We start from the raw sequence: 15,247 nt of genomic DNA on the forward strand, positions 1-15,247 counted from the left end.
AAATGGTGCCTTAAAGGAAGATGTTGATGGAGTAGCATCAGGAAACAGCGATGGCACAGCCCTGAGTTTCTTTTTAACAGGAAATCCTGCTTACTGAACTGGAACGTTTGAGAAGACCTGTAGTTTAAATACTTTATCACTTGAAGTTTCTCTGCGTAGTTTACAGAAAAACCAAGGGGAAAGCCCGTTCCTGTGTCATGTAGCTCATGAAGCAGTGCAAAACCTTGGCAAAGAAAATCACATAATGCTCACTTGAGGAGAAAGGGTTTTGCAGACCAAAAGGAGAAAAAAAATCCAGAACATAATTCCCAGGAAACCCAAGTGCTGCTCTTGGACTTCTCTTCTGGGCTGCTCCTTTGCTTTCCCTCTACCTCTGGCAGCACTTTGATAGCTACCATTGGCTCCTTTATGATGCCAGGTTGTCACAACTTCAAAGGATGAACATGAAGCTGAGGTGAGCTAAGAGAGGGGCCATATCCTTCTGCATAGCTAGGAGGCTGGACTGTGCAGAGAGGAAAAGTGCCCAGTGATGTGGTTGTATTTCAGTGCAGTAGTATTTCCCCGGTGATGCTGTGGTGGCTGAATTCTCTGTGAGATTTGGCAGCTTTCGGTGTTTTCGTTTAGTATTTATCAACAAGCCCAGTCTGAAGTTGTTTTTTTTTCCTTTTTACCCTCAATTTTCCCCATCTTAAATAGTAGGTTCTTAGGTTACTTCACAACCATGTTTTTATAGAGCATTCCAAGCATAAAAAGTTGGATGTAGTGCACAGCAAAATAATCATTTTGAGCACACTTCCTTTTCACTACAAAAAGGCACTGAAAGCAATGGCAGGAGGATGCTGGCAAGCCAGAAAGTTGTGGGCAGGTTATTTTGTGCCCTCTGCCCTTTGAGCTCACCAGCCTGTGCTCAGCAAGTGCATCTCAGTCCCTTTGGTTGGAGGAAAAAAGTGAAATACTTTGCTGTCCCAGAATGGCTGCAAAACTGGGCAGGGATCCCCTGCTAAAGGAAATCTGTTCGGGATGTGGGTTTTTCATGCCAGATCCTAGTTTGCCATTATAGAAACTCCACAACGAGGCGTTTCCTAGCTTTGTCCCTATATTTACAATACCTTTTGACTGAGATGTCTAAGAGCTTTAAACATATGCTTTGAGCAGCAGACAGTTGGGGCTGACATTTGTTACAAATCTTTTTCAGAGGGCCATGTGGAATCGTCCTAATCCGGGAAGAGCCACTGCCTCCCTGTGTGATCTGACAGACTGACATATCACTTGACCTCGGTCACGGCAGCTGTACAACGAGGTGGAAAAGGCGGCTGACGGACAACCAGGGGATGCCTTTCAGCACAGCTTCCTCGGGGTAAACCACCGGCAAACGCATGGCCTGGCTTCTTTCTTACTCATGCCTGAGTTTAAGATCAAATTCAGGTTTTACATAGTTTCTCTTGGATTTTTTTCTTTAACGCAGTGGAAGCGAGTGTGACAGAGTCACCTACCGCTGGTTCCCTGGGGCAGAGCGGCGGCCAGGAGGCCGGCTGTTGCAGGCAGCCGTTCCCGCTCGCTGCCTCGGGACTGGGGGCCGCCGCTCCCCGCCGTGACGCCGCCGGGTCTGCCGGGGGCGCGGCGGCTCCGCTGCAGCTGCAGCCGCATGGCCAACCCGGCGTCCTCACGTCCCCGTCCGATGCCTTTATACCCTCTTCGCTGCCTTGGAGGAGCGTGCAGGCACGCGAGGTGCTGCGTCCCCTACCTGAACTGAGGGCATCTCGAACCCCGCGGCAGTTTTACCAGCTGGTAGCATTTAGAACCTCGCCTTTAGGTGTTGCATTAGTTTCTCAGCAATTGTTAGCCGTTAAGTTATTGCAGCTGGGCAGATTTTTAATTAAATTGATACTCTTAGTGTTTTGTTTGTTTGTTTTCCTGGCGGATTCTAATCAATACAAACTATAGGCTGATGGCATCCTGGCTTGTATCAGGAATGGTGTGGTGAGCAGGACTAGGGAAGTCATCTTGCCCCTGTACTCGGCACCTCGAGTGCTGCGTTCAGTTTGGGCACCTCAGAACAGAAAGGACATTGAGGTGCTGGAGCAGGTCCAAAGAAGGGCAACAAGGCTTGTGAAGGGTTTGGAGAATATGCCCTACGAGGAGAGACTGAAGGAACCGGGGCTGTTCAGTCTGGGGAAAAGGAGGCTGAAAAGAGATTTTATTGCTCTCTTCTGATATCTGAGAGGTGCTTACAGCGAGAGCGGGGTTGGTCTCTTCTCACTGGTGACAGGACAAGGGGAAATGGCCTCAAGTTGTGCCAGGGTAAGTTTAGGTTGGATATGAGGGAAAACTTCTTTACAGAAAGGGTTGTTAAGCACTGGAATGGGCTCCCCAGGGAGATTGTTGAGTCACCATCCCTGAATGTGTTTAAAAACCATTTGGATGTGGTGCTCAGGGACATGATTTAGCAGAGGGTTGTTAGAGTTAGGGTAGTATGGTTAGGTCATGGTTGGACTTGATGATCCTTAAGGTCTTTTCCAACCTGAGCAATTCTATGATTATATATTTTCACATCATTATCTTACATACAAGTGTAAGACACATTATGCCTGTTGTCTCCAGAAGGGGCAGAGTATCTGTATTATGATCTGTAAACTTCTTAAGAGGCCTCTGTTGTATCCAGCACAGTTATTCCCAACTCTGTGCCTTCTTTTCCTGTATGTCTTCTCTTGATAGCAAACTGAACTGCAGGACAGCTAGGAAATCTCTGGAGACAAAGGCTGAGTGCCAAACATCTTTCTGATTCACACTTTCATTCCCTGATGACACCCAAGTAGAGCTGGGCTGCTGGGCAATGAAAGCTCTCCCTGCACTATTTTATCCGTTAGCTCAGATACAGTTGAGAAGAATTTATACTATATGAAAGAACACATATAAGTTGTGAGCAACCAAATGGTCTGAATGTTAAGGATTCATCCTTCCTCCCGCACATGGTATTTAAGGTCATGTTTTAATATTTGAAAAACAACTCGTGGTCCTGAAATGTTATATTTTTTAGGACTAAATGTGAACAGAGCTTCAGGGAATAGATGCGCTGCTAGTTGAAGATGCTGTAGCTGCTCTGACCCTCCAAATTTTGAAGCTGGGGATTAAATCAGTGTTTCACTGAGCAGCACTTGCACATTTTGAGTGGTAAGGAAAATACAAAGTATATCTGAAAACGCATGATAACACAGAATCATTGCAGTTGAAAGGAACATCTGGGGATCATCAAGTCCAACTCTCCCGCTAAAGCTGGTTCCCTACGATAGGCTGCAATTGTCGTCATGGAACAGACCCAAAGGGGCAGATCTGCACTGTGCTTAGTGCTGTGATGTTTGCCTTGCTGAGTGATCAGCCAAGCCAAACTTCCTCTTCTTAAGGGTCTTCGGATCAGTTATTGATATATTTATAGTGCAAACTGCCTCGCTTTGACAGGAATTTTTAAATAATGTCTTCACAATGTCTTGCTTTTGCTTGTCTCTCTTTATAGTCTTCTGCATTTTGTCCCTTTGCCCTTAGCCTTCAGCTGATGACTGTTAGAACAACAGTCACCATCCATTCAAATGCATTTCATCTGTTGTTCTTTCTTGTTAAAAAGCATCTTGTGCTTTAGTGAAGTCTCTAGATCTGTTAGGAAAGTCTTTTATCAAAAAGGCAAAAATTTGACACTTAAGAGAACATAATTTTCTTTGTTGACTCATCTTATCACTTCGTCTACCTTTTAATTATTGAGGAGCTGTAAAAATCCAGGCACTCAGCAGAACACAAAAACATCAGACCAGTTTTGCACTGGCTTCATTCCTATCCATAAACAGAATGTCTTTACATGGAAAAGGCAAACATCCCAGGAGTCTGTAAGAAGTAGGCTGTAGATGTTGCAGCTTGAATTCATGAGAGGACTTCCCTGGAGCCTGAACTACCTCTGTCCAGCTCAAAGGAGAGCCCAGCCTTCCCTTTCTTAAAGGTTGGTACAATATCTAGTTACGCTCCTTTACCTTCTGTGTTTTAAAAATGCCAGGATTGCTGAGAAGTTCTAGGCAGAATGGCTCTGTACATCCAAATCATAAACTAATGATAGAATTAAAGAAAACAGTGTTAAGCCGCGATACATCTTAAAAAACCCCAAAGCAACAGGTGCTTGAGTGTCTGACCTGCATGCATGAAAGTAGAGGCAGAAACAACGCGTAAACTCACGCTTTGTCCCTTGGCAAGGATGAGACTGTAGCATAGTCTTTTGAACTTAGTGAGTTTTAAGCTTAGTGTCCTGCAGACTGGTCCATATGGTTTCCGAATTTAAAATAGATGGGATTTTTGTTTGTTTGTTTGTTTGTTTTTAACAAGAGAGCACTGAAATAAACACAGAATGTGTGATTTTAATAATGTGTGTGATTTCAATAATGATCAGCTGCATGAGATCTCTACTTTCCTCTCAGTCCTGTTGTCCATCTGAAAAACTTTTCCACAGGAGCAAGTCTGAGAAACCTTTGGTAATTTTATATCCTGTATTGACTTGACAACAAGGGCATTTGCTCACAAGATTCCCTTCAAGGCTAAGCATTGAATTCTTGGCATTCCCAGAAGACTAATGTTGAATTGTATGAATTTAGCTCTTTGCCTATGTAACTATGGATAGCTCTGGATATGCCAGGGTCTCCCTGCTCTAGTTTGTCCATATTCCATTGCTTAGATTTGCCTATCTACCTGTACTACAGCTTCATGAATCAGTCTGGGCCATAGGTGCCAGAAATAGTTAATGAGTGGCTGCTGTGCAGTCAGGGGGCAATTGCATATGTGTAGAGCAAAGGGGAATGTCTCCTGGGCATCCTTTGGCCAAGAGTGCTGATGAGTGCTTAAACTAAGACAGTTTAAGCCAGAAACAATGCAGGTGAATTGGATGGTCTTTGGAACTTGAAATTCAGTACTATATTGTGCCCTTATTACTACGAGAAAGTATTTCTCTTGTGAGCTGGGGCTTTCTCTGTATGAAATAATGACCAGGAAGATGGCTGGGTTGTGCAGCTTCTGCTTGAGATGGCTGAGCTATCAGTGCTATGTGACTCTGGAAAAGGCAGGTGCAGCTTTTGGCTCAAGCCATTTCCAAAGGCACTGAGGAGAAGCAACGTGGAATACTGTGTGCAAGTATGAGCATAGCATTCCTGACAAAGTCCCCCATTTCCTTTTACAGTGGTATAAAAGTGGTTCTCACTAAAGATATCTCAGCAGCTATGAGTAAGAACTAGATATGCCTTTTTCAAAAATGGGCTGAAACTGGAGAAAATGCTGAGATTTTATGCCCACGTGACCAAGGGAAAGGAGAGAAAAAATATGGGGAGGGATTAGAATGCTTAGTTTCTTTAAATTGGCAAAATTGGTAATGAGAGAGGTTATGGTGGCTGTCTGTACATGCAAAAGCTTTTAAAAACTGGGGACTAAGATTTTGTCTTAGTAGATTGGCAGATTAGTTTTTTAATAGAGCAGAAGGGATCATCTGATCTATATCAAATCAAATGAAACAGTTCCATCTGACTCAACTTGAGCAGGTATGTTTGCATTCTCTTTTCAGCAAGGCATCCTGGCAGCCTGCGTAGTAAGACCATAGCTCAGCAAGCTCCTGATTGCAGCATGTCCCAGCAGGCTGCAGAAGGTAAGTGAGAGCTTGTTTGTGATGTGCTGGTGTTCATATCAAGCAAATTCATCCTTGCTCATTTGCATTCAAGGGAGAAAGGAAAGCTGTCCGTAGGCTGACCTTCTGCATAACCTGTGTTTTTGCCTTGGTCTGAGAAATTCTTTCCCTGACCTTTTAATTGGAGGCAATGTTTTAAATTTAGTATTATTAAAGATGTTTGCTCTTTAGAATACTCTTTAATTTTCTTGTTAATACCCCTTACTCCCAAGTGGCATAAAGAGTACTGTGTTTTGAGAAGAGGACCTAAGAATGGCCCACACAAGAGAAATAAGAGCAAAGCTGAAGTGTGTGAGATAGCATTCTACACGAACCTGCCTGTCTTGTTTTTAAGATGCGTAGATTTGTCCATCTTGTCGAGCAGTTCTGTTATCCCCAGCGTAGCTCCTGATGATTGTCCTGAGGAAAGATAATTCGTCATGATCTGTCCTGTCAAAAAGCCTCCAACCCATTTCTGGATTTAGGGAGAAATCTTCCTTACCAGTTGGAGTCAACCTTCAAGCATGTCTTTGCAGAAGAACATAAAACCCAGCAGGACTCCCTTATCACATGGCATTAACTGATGTGATGCTGTCATTTTTTATACATTTGACTTCTTGCCTCCAACCCCCATGCTGAGATCTCATGTTTCTTTTTTCCCCAGGGTCATGTCTTACACAGAGTCCCCACTGTGGCTTTGCTCTGCTGGGTCAAGGGAAACATGACATGACAATTTTTGCCCTTTCCTGTTAATGGTTAAAATTATAGAAGGGGTAAGAAGAGGTCTGTATGGATTTCATCTTTAAGATTGATTTTATAACGAGAGGGGAACAGGGAAAGACGGATCCACTCTAAGGCTTTTGGCTTCCCACACCCTTCAGAAAGGGACAGCAGGATGAAGCAGGATGACATCTCAGGGACTCTGTATCCGTCCCCGATTGTGACTGTTTTCTTGTGAAGAGCAAATGTGCGATTCAAAGAGTGCTTCTAGTTCTGCAGCAGCAGCACGGGGAATATTTCATGTATGTAGAAGATGGAGCATCCCTGTAGACAGTTGTTTTCTGCAACCTTTTGTAAGTTTGGGGAAAAGTTATTAAGTACTGTTTCTCTTTCTTTCTTTAAAAAAAGACAGAGAGAAAGCCCGCATTTTCTGCCATTTCCCAAGAGGCTTTTTATCTGTTTAAACCAACTAGGGATTTTTCACATATTGACATAAGCATTCATTTGCTAATTTGCTGGACATTAAACTGCACAGCATTCTTGAATGAGGCTGGAATACTTGGGTACTTAGTGCTGCTCAGACCCCGCATCATTCCCAGTACACATATGGTTTTCCTCCTCTATCTCCTAGATAAAAGTCACTGTTTGATCGCCTTAAGGGAAAGAATGAGTTAAATGGACCAATATTTTAGCCTTGGCTCTAAAACTGGGCCTTTTCAGAAACTCCTCAGCACCTGCAGCAGCTAGGTCATTTGCACATACATAAATAAATAAATTAACAATGAATAAATAATTTAATCCTGCCACACAATGCCACCTTGCAGATCTGATCCTTTGCTCCCAGTGAATTTGTCCATTCCTAATTCTTTTTGATAAAGTCCTCAGATACTTGCTGACTGTCAGTCTAATTTTCTTATTGTTTTCGCTTGATTAGTTCTGTATGACCTAAGGTCGCCCTTAAAATCCACATCTCTGGTGAAGACTCCGAAAGGCCTTCTTTTTTTTCAAAGGGATGGAAAGTGCCTGCCATTTCTCCGGACAAAAGCCTGGAAGGTTTTCAGTTGTTAGCCTCCTGAAGCAGCCCTTTCGCTCACCCAAGCGCAAAAAAAACTCATTAGGGGGCACCTTTCTTTCTGCCTTCTTCATCTGATGCATGTAGGGTTTACGTGTTTCAAGATTTTCAGGTCTCGGATGGATTTGGCCAGCCTCCCTTTTAACCCTACCGGACTGTGGTTATGCCCTGGGCAGAGGCTGGTTGCACCTCTGTGCACTGAACCACCTGGAGATGCTTCGTCCTTTCAGCAGCTGTTTTACACCCCGCTGGTCTGCTGTTCTGTTGAGCATTTCTGCTCGACATACAGCACTGCCATACCTGTGCCTGCCTTTTAAGAAGAAAAGCATCCCTAAAGTATACTGGCAGGTATTACAGCAATTAGTAGTTCTTGCTTACCTATGGTGTTTACGAGGGTATAATTGATACAGTTGTCCACAAAAGAAATTGTAATTGTAAAGAGAAGTCGTATCAAACTGATAAGTGTTTTCTCTTTCAGAAAGGGGCTGTCTGGTCTCTGATGAAAAATCTCTACTTTGCCTGGGATCTGAGCCCAAAGAGAAGAAATACACAGGAGCAGAAGGAAGATAAACAGGGCCATAAAGAGAGCGGCACCAGTGGAATTTTTGTGGACAAATACTTTGTGTCTTGCTCCTGCAACACTATTTCTCCTTGTCCTGTCCTGAAGAGCAGCTGTTCTTCCATTCCCCTGGGTTAAAATCTGTTTTGGAAAGCTAAGGGCTATAGCCAAGGTCTCAGTTCCAAGCATGTGGATGACAGTTTTGTAGCCACTAGTCTTGCTACTGGCTGTTTTCAAGACCAAGAGAAATTCTCTTTCTTAGTTTGGAAGAACATACTGTTGCAACCACTATTTATTTTTTTGCCAGTTCCTCTGAAATCCCCATGATACTGACAATTTACTTCCTACCTTTTTTTTTTTACCAGTTCCTCTGAAACCTGAGGGAGATCAGCCCTCCATAAAATCAAGCCAGCCAGATGCATAAGGCTGGATCTGTGTGCAAATCCTTGCAGGTTCCATACCACCAACTGCATTACTCTTTCTGTTGGCATAAATTCTGACCAGCTGTTAGCTTGAGTTTAGTGTAAAATAGTGTGGAAGCTATGTGACAAGGAGAAATTGTGTCCGCATGATACCAGGCAGTCTTGTTTATAACTTTTTGCATCAGTGTCCTTTCCACCCAAACCATTTAGGAGTATTCAAGCTTTCTGAATAAACTTGACACATTAGTTAAAAAGAAGCTTGAAGCTTTAGATGAAATTAACTCCTAGTGTCTCATTCAGAACACAGTGTACATTCTGTTGAAGAAATCCTGCTAAAAATAAGCTAAAACCATGCTGGATGATGCTGAAACCAATGGCAAATTTCTCCTCTACTATGTACATACTTTAAATTCAGGATTTTCTGATTTTGAGTGCAGGTTGTTCATACATGGAGTTCCTGAAGCCTTTTGTTTCTTTTTGGCCATGTGCAAGAATGGGAAGGGAGTACCATAGCTGTTGTCATGCAGGCTTCTCGGAGGAAACCAGTGCCACAGGAGCTTCTGAGTATGATATTTTGACAACCAGGCTATGGAGAAAGGTACGCTGGCTTTCACTGAGTGGCTGATGGTTTTGTTTGAAATAGTGCTTGCTGGAAGGAAGTAGTAAAAACACATTCTTTCACCCCTGAAATTCTTCCCACCTTCTCCACCTCTTCTAGCAATACATGCAACAAGTACAATAGAAATATCTGTCATAGCATAAACAGCCTCTGGGGTACCCTTAAACATTCATCAGCTGTTTCAGTTCATCAGATTCATGTGCTACACCTTCAGTCTGCATAGCAGACACACAAGAAGAGATTTTTATTTTATTTTATTATTCTTTTTAATGAGCAACAAGTCTTATAGGTGAGATAGAAAAAGGTTTTAGTTGGCAAAGTTTCTGAAGACTGAACTTGATGAAACATGGAGAAGTATAGCCCCTCTGAAATACCTGTGCAGATAAGTAAGATTACATGGCAGGTAGCAGTGAGGGTAGGATTCAGCTGCCCTGATTTTTCCCCTGCCTGTATAATGTGAATCTGACCTATTGATACTGCATTCCCTTTTGATTCAAAAGAAGGAAAGACACATGTTCCAAGGCAAACCAGCTCATTTTAAGGGAAAGTCTGAAATCAGTCTGATCAATCACCCACTGGAAAGGCCTGTTTTTCCCTCTTGACTAGAAAAAGAGCTTACAGTGATTAATTCACTCTTGCACCTCTACCTTTGAAACATTTAATGCTTGATTAAAGTCAGCTGCTCACAAGTTTTAGTACATCTTTCTATTAGCAAACCACTGAAAGGTTTTTCCTTTATGGTATGATTTTGCCTTATGACAAAATAAGTTTTCAAAGAACCTGAATGAAAAAAACCCATTGGTCTCATCCCATCCCTGTTTGTTGTTTTTTGTTTTTTTGTTTTTTTATTTGGTAAAGAATTAAACTCGCCAGCATCCTATCTGTGTATCAGTGGACCTACAGGCATGCTATATCCTTACCTTACAATAATGCAATTCTGATGAGGTACTAAATGGAGCTTTGTGCTCTAGAATATAATTGTCATTTTCCCAAAATAATTTATCTTGTTTTTTCTTTTTCTGTTTGCAGTTATGGTGACAGGAAGACTCTCTGAAGAGCCTTTAAGAAGCTACATGTTGGCAGCTGAATTTCACTCCATCCCAAATCTCCACAGCTTCCTGCTAGAAGAGGATGAAATTGACCACATGCTCTCAAAATTCATCTCAGTCTAAAAAGGCAAGTTAATTGCAAATCCATTTCGGAAAAAAAAAATTATGACAAACAAACTAAAAGCAAAAAAATAAATTTCAAAACTGCTACAAATTAGAATATTCCTTTGAGAAGAATAACAGCCTTTGTATTCTCCCAACTGCTTATCCTTCTAGCTACCTCACATATTTATTTCTCCTATTTATATTCCCTGTCTATTGATTGTGGGTCATATTCGATACTGTATGTTGTTTTGTGGAAAGGTGGTAGAAGCTCCTTCTGAGAGCTTAAAGCAAAGCTGAAAATAAGACAGTTACTAACTGTATGTAACATATGTTATGTGTCTAAGAAAACGAGCTCTCTGAGAAGAAGAGGCTAAGTTGCTCTATGAAGCAGCAGATTGATTTCAGAAGGTGAAATATTTAAGCTGCTTTGCTGCTGGGAGCCTCCTCACAACAGAAGAGTGTTCCTTTGGCCTCACAGAGTTAGTTTGAATCCTGCACATGCATGTAAGAGAGTAGATTATTTTGCCTAGTTGTGTCATCTTTTCTTCTTGGGGGAACAGTTCATGCCTTCAGTACAGCAGGCAGTAGGGCCTGCTCTGCAGTTGTTCTGCACATATGACTTCCCTTTCACCATCAGAGTAACTGAGTGTAAGACCAAGGTAGGTTATTTATTTTCCATGCATCTTTGCAAACACAGGGCTGTGTGGCTCAGTTAGTAAATTGAGCACCAAGAGCCACTGAAATATGGATCACTTACCTGTTTGGTAAGGTCTCTGCTGAGGCAGCTCCATCATGCCTCCTCCTCATGTAAACAGCTCTAGCTTCAGGGGTCTAAGGAGCTAAGTATTTGGTCCAGAATATACACAAGTAGGTAAATAGCTTGTTTGTTTGCTTTAATATACTGACTTTCCTGTGGACAGTAATTTGTAACCAACTTAAGCACTGGTACCCTTAAGCAACATTTAATTGGTTTTCATGCATCTTAGCCATCTAACAGGTTATATTTGGCTTTCTACAACAAAAAATTGGTCTTGTTCTTTTTCCAAATACTTCCCATCCTTCTCCAGGCATCAAAGAGAATAATGAAACTCCAATAAAAGGTGGGTTGTTTTTTTTTTTTATCTCTCTCTTTTTTTAAAGAAACGAGAAGGTAATGTATGAATGAAGTGTGTGATATAAGAAAATTATTATTACATCCTTCTATCAAAAGAGGTTTTATAGTGGAACATGCAGGACTGGTGATTTCCTTAGAACTTTCCAGTATACATTTGTGTTGTATGTAATGTATGTTGTTTCAGGTTCTCCTGAAATGTAAAAATGTGTAATCTGTGCTTGATGAATCTCATTGATCCCTGTTAGATTTTCTCTTTTTGAAAGTGAAGTCGTGTGAGGTTTGTTCTGTAGGTTTTACCGTTATTCTTTCTACACATCTCTGAAAACCCTGCAGCAGATTTGGAAGTAAATTGTTTCTATCTTATCCTTTGACAGCAAAATTCTGCATGCTAACATTCACTCACAGCTATTGTGATGTCACTGTTGTAAGTCAGTAAGGTTGTACAGGTTGACAATTTGTTTGGGGGAAAAATTAACAAAAAGATCCATCCTGTATCTTAGCCTGCAAGGGTCAGTATTTTATGGCTGATTTCTGTGAATTCATCCTCTGGAATGGCACTAATGCAGCATATGTGGGAAGTTATGAGGCTCCAGTAAACCCACATTTAAGCAAGGAATCAGCACACTCTACTAGGAAATGCTGAGAAAAACAAAACTGAATCCAACCAAATGGTGGCAGAGATCCTATATAGGCTTGATGTGTATGTAGGGCCTCCTTTCAGTATCTAAAGGGGCTGTAAGAAGGAAGGGGACAGACTCCTTAGCAGGGTCTGCTGTGATAGGACAAGGGGAAATGGTTTCAAACTAAAAGAGAATAGATTTAGATTGGATATAAGGGGGAAATGTTTTACGCTAGGGGTGGTGAGGCACTGGCACAGGTTGCCCAGAGAGGCAATGGATGCCCCATCCCTGGAGACAGCCAAGGTCAGGCTGGAGGGGCTTTGAGCACCTGATGGAGCTGTAGGTGTCCCTGTTCAGTGCAGGGAGTGGGACCAGATGGCCTTCAAAGGTTCCTTAAACTCAAATGATTCTATGATTCTGTGGTACTACTATTTGTTTGCGCAGTACCCCAAGCACATGCATGTCCAGGAGGGAAGTAAGCTGGTGTGAGGACAGTAATCCTCCCTCCCTCTTCCCTGGATGGAGAAAGGACTCCGGCCCTGTCACTGTCTGGAGCTCAACTTCATGCTTGCAATTCAAAATTGGAAGTCTGCTATTTGATGTCTTGAGCCCAAGCCTTAGTCACCTTATGCCTTTCAGAGGGCTATCTAGGGTACACTGTTTTCTTTGAATTCAACAGAAGTGGCTTCATAGAGACAGAGTGATTATGAACATGGTCTCCCAAAGAAGAGGACCCAGGTTTTAGCCTCGAAGACTTCAAGCCTGAGACTTCAGCTTCCTAGAAGAATGCCTAAGCCTAGGCTTAGGGAGAAGGAGCCACAAGTTGCTGAGCCAGTGAAGGCACTTCCTGTCATAAGCTTGGCTGGGAGGGCTTGGGTTGAGCTGCATCCTCCTCTAAATGCCTGCACCCTTCAAGGGCTGACAGTGTGGGTGTGTGCTGAGGCTCACAGCTGAGCTCAGAGCCAGTGGGTGACTGAGAGTCTTCAAATACAGAACTGCAGTGTGAGTGGGTGTAACTCCTCCCACAGGCTCTGGGTTCAGCCCTCAGCCTCCACAACGTTCACCAAATACGTAATGGCTGAGTTGTGGATCCCATCATGCATTCCCTGTTCCCTTGCAGGATGCCCTCAGTAAGGAAGGTTTTTATTATTATTATTACATACTCATTTCCTAGAAGAGGACTGCACTTTTAAGTATGTATTAGTTATGAAAAATTAAATTGCCTTTAAATTTTTGCAGCGTATCTCTGAAACTTCAACATTTTTCTAGAAAGAGTATTTATTTCAGCCCAATTAACTGCAGTACTGCTGCTGAGATACATTGCACATTTCCATCGCTGTAGTGTAAAAATGAATGTTAAAAATGTTTCATACATTCAACTGGATTTGGTATTCTGAGTTGGAATCTCCTGTTACTCCTCTTTCCTCACGTTTGATGTATGTGATGTTGCTGTCTCTCACCTTTTTTATGAGTTTTGGTTTAATGTGCCACTGTGTGGCATATGGGTAGGTATCAGAGCTTTAACCTGTGTATGTATTAAAATGCAGTTCTTTTTGCTAGAAATAAATGTGTTGATGTCAGAGGGGATGGACACAGCAGGCACATCTGTGAACTCCAATTCTTGCAGCTCCTGCTCAGCAGAACACACCTGTCAGCTGGAAGGTCTCCTTCCCACAAACCGTTTCTGCAAAGAAGTTGCTGGTAAGTGCACAGCTGCTCCAGCACTAAGGAGCTGTCTCCAAATGAGGCAGCAGGGAAAGAAGCTGCAGTGGGTAGGGAAGGCTTTGCAACCAGGTGCCGCAGACCCTGGTGTGAGCAGTGTGATCCTGGTGGAATCACAGAGCCACAGAATGGCAGGGGTTGGAAGGGACGGCAAGCGATCGTTGGGTCCAACCTCCCTGCTAAAGCAGTTCCCTGCAGTAAGTGGCACAGGTAAGGCATCCTCTGTGCTTTAGGGGAGCAGGAGTGTGGTGGCATCCCATGGAGCAGGGACACCAGGAGTCACAGACCGACCGGAGCTGTGCTGCTGTGGGACGAGGGGTCGTAGCGGTACCCAAAGTCAAATAAAAGGAACCTTGTCATCAGCTGACAAGTTATCCTGAAATTACTCTGCTTGCTTCAGTTTGGGGGCTGTAGCCTGTGGCACGGGCTCTGTGCCCGAGGGTGGGAAGCACCCAGCGTGGTACTGCAGCCGTGGCTGTGCACGAGGGCTACTGCAAAGCCATGGGAAGAAGGAAGTGCTCTGCTCTGTGTGCTATGGGCATGCTCAGCTCACAAACCTGCTCTTCACAGTGAAATAAGCATGGCACGGGAACATTCCTGCTGGTTGTGGGCCTGTTCAGAACGTAAACTCTGAATGTAGAGTGGATGGATGCAAGCTGCTTGTGCGTCTCTGTGACCTAACCGGTGACGGTTTATTCCCACAATAGCTCAAATAAATCCTTCTGATAAATCAGTGAGTTGGAGATGTTTTCAGTAACACAACGTTGCGGAGATGAGCGTAACCTCACCTACTGCCCAGGTGAGTGACAGCTGCGTCAGTGTGAAGTGCAGAGCACCCGAGGCTGCGGGCGGGGGTGAGCCCAGCGGCGGTGTGGGGCCGAGGGGCGCGTGTGCGGGGCTGCGGGAGGCTTATCGCCGGGTCATTGTGCAGCCGGAGGGGTTTATCCTCAGCGGCCAAATGAAAACGGAGAGGACAAAAAAAAACATCCCGGATAGCAACATTCGAGATACAAAGACTGTCACGGGCCAGTGCGAGTTGGCAAAATTGTATGTAAATGACGGCAGTTTTGTCCGTGGTGGCCCTCTGCTAATCCCAGAGAGAAAATCTACTTAGCCGGGGAAGTTCTGTCTGATTTGGTTAACAGTGCCCGAAATGAATCTATTAATAATTTATACGTCCAGGGAAACACTGTATCTTTAATGCTACAATGCCAAAGGGGAAGAAGGGGTCACACCCGCTCAACGCTCGGAGCGCAACTCGCGCGGGGTCCCGTTAGCACGGCGAGGGCGCCCGGGGCTGCGGGCCGGAGCTGTTCCCGCACGGCCCTTCCCCGCTCCTCTGCGGCGGCACTTCGGACAGGAGGCAAGCGCTGCGCACGGCGCGTTGCGGCGGCGAACTGTCCGTCCGTCCGTTCGTCAGCCCGTTTGCCTGCGCGCAGAGGCGCGGACGGTTCACGGACTGCGGTCATCCCGCGGCGCGCCCGGCTCGCAGCCCCGCACCGGGATGCGGAGTGAGCCCCGCGGGTGGTCGGCTCTGCACCTCTCCGGCCCGCCCCGCTTCG

At 44.1% G+C, this 15,247-nt stretch overlaps 1 long non-coding RNA gene across 2 annotated transcripts in view; it reads left to right on the top strand.

Annotated features, from left to right (window-relative positions):
• Positions 1–14,963, top strand: part of LOC116216553 — a 39,375-nt gene extending 24,412 nt beyond the window's left edge. For both annotated transcript variants that reach the window (XR_004159534.1, XR_004159535.1), the window contains 4 exons: positions 1,196–1,357; positions 5,585–9,054; positions 10,105–11,329; positions 13,524–14,963. This is a non-coding gene — a long non-coding RNA (uncharacterized LOC116216553). The remainder of the gene's footprint in view (positions 1–1,195; positions 1,358–5,584; positions 9,055–10,104; positions 11,330–13,523) is intronic.
• The last annotated feature ends 284 nt before the right edge of the window (positions 14,964–15,247 follow it).

Source organism: Meleagris gallopavo, chromosome 4 (genome assembly GCF_000146605.3).
Source record: "Meleagris gallopavo isolate NT-WF06-2002-E0010 breed Aviagen turkey brand Nicholas breeding stock chromosome 4, Turkey_5.1, whole genome shotgun sequence".
NCBI classification, from domain to species: domain Eukaryota; kingdom Metazoa; phylum Chordata; class Aves; order Galliformes; family Phasianidae; genus Meleagris; species Meleagris gallopavo.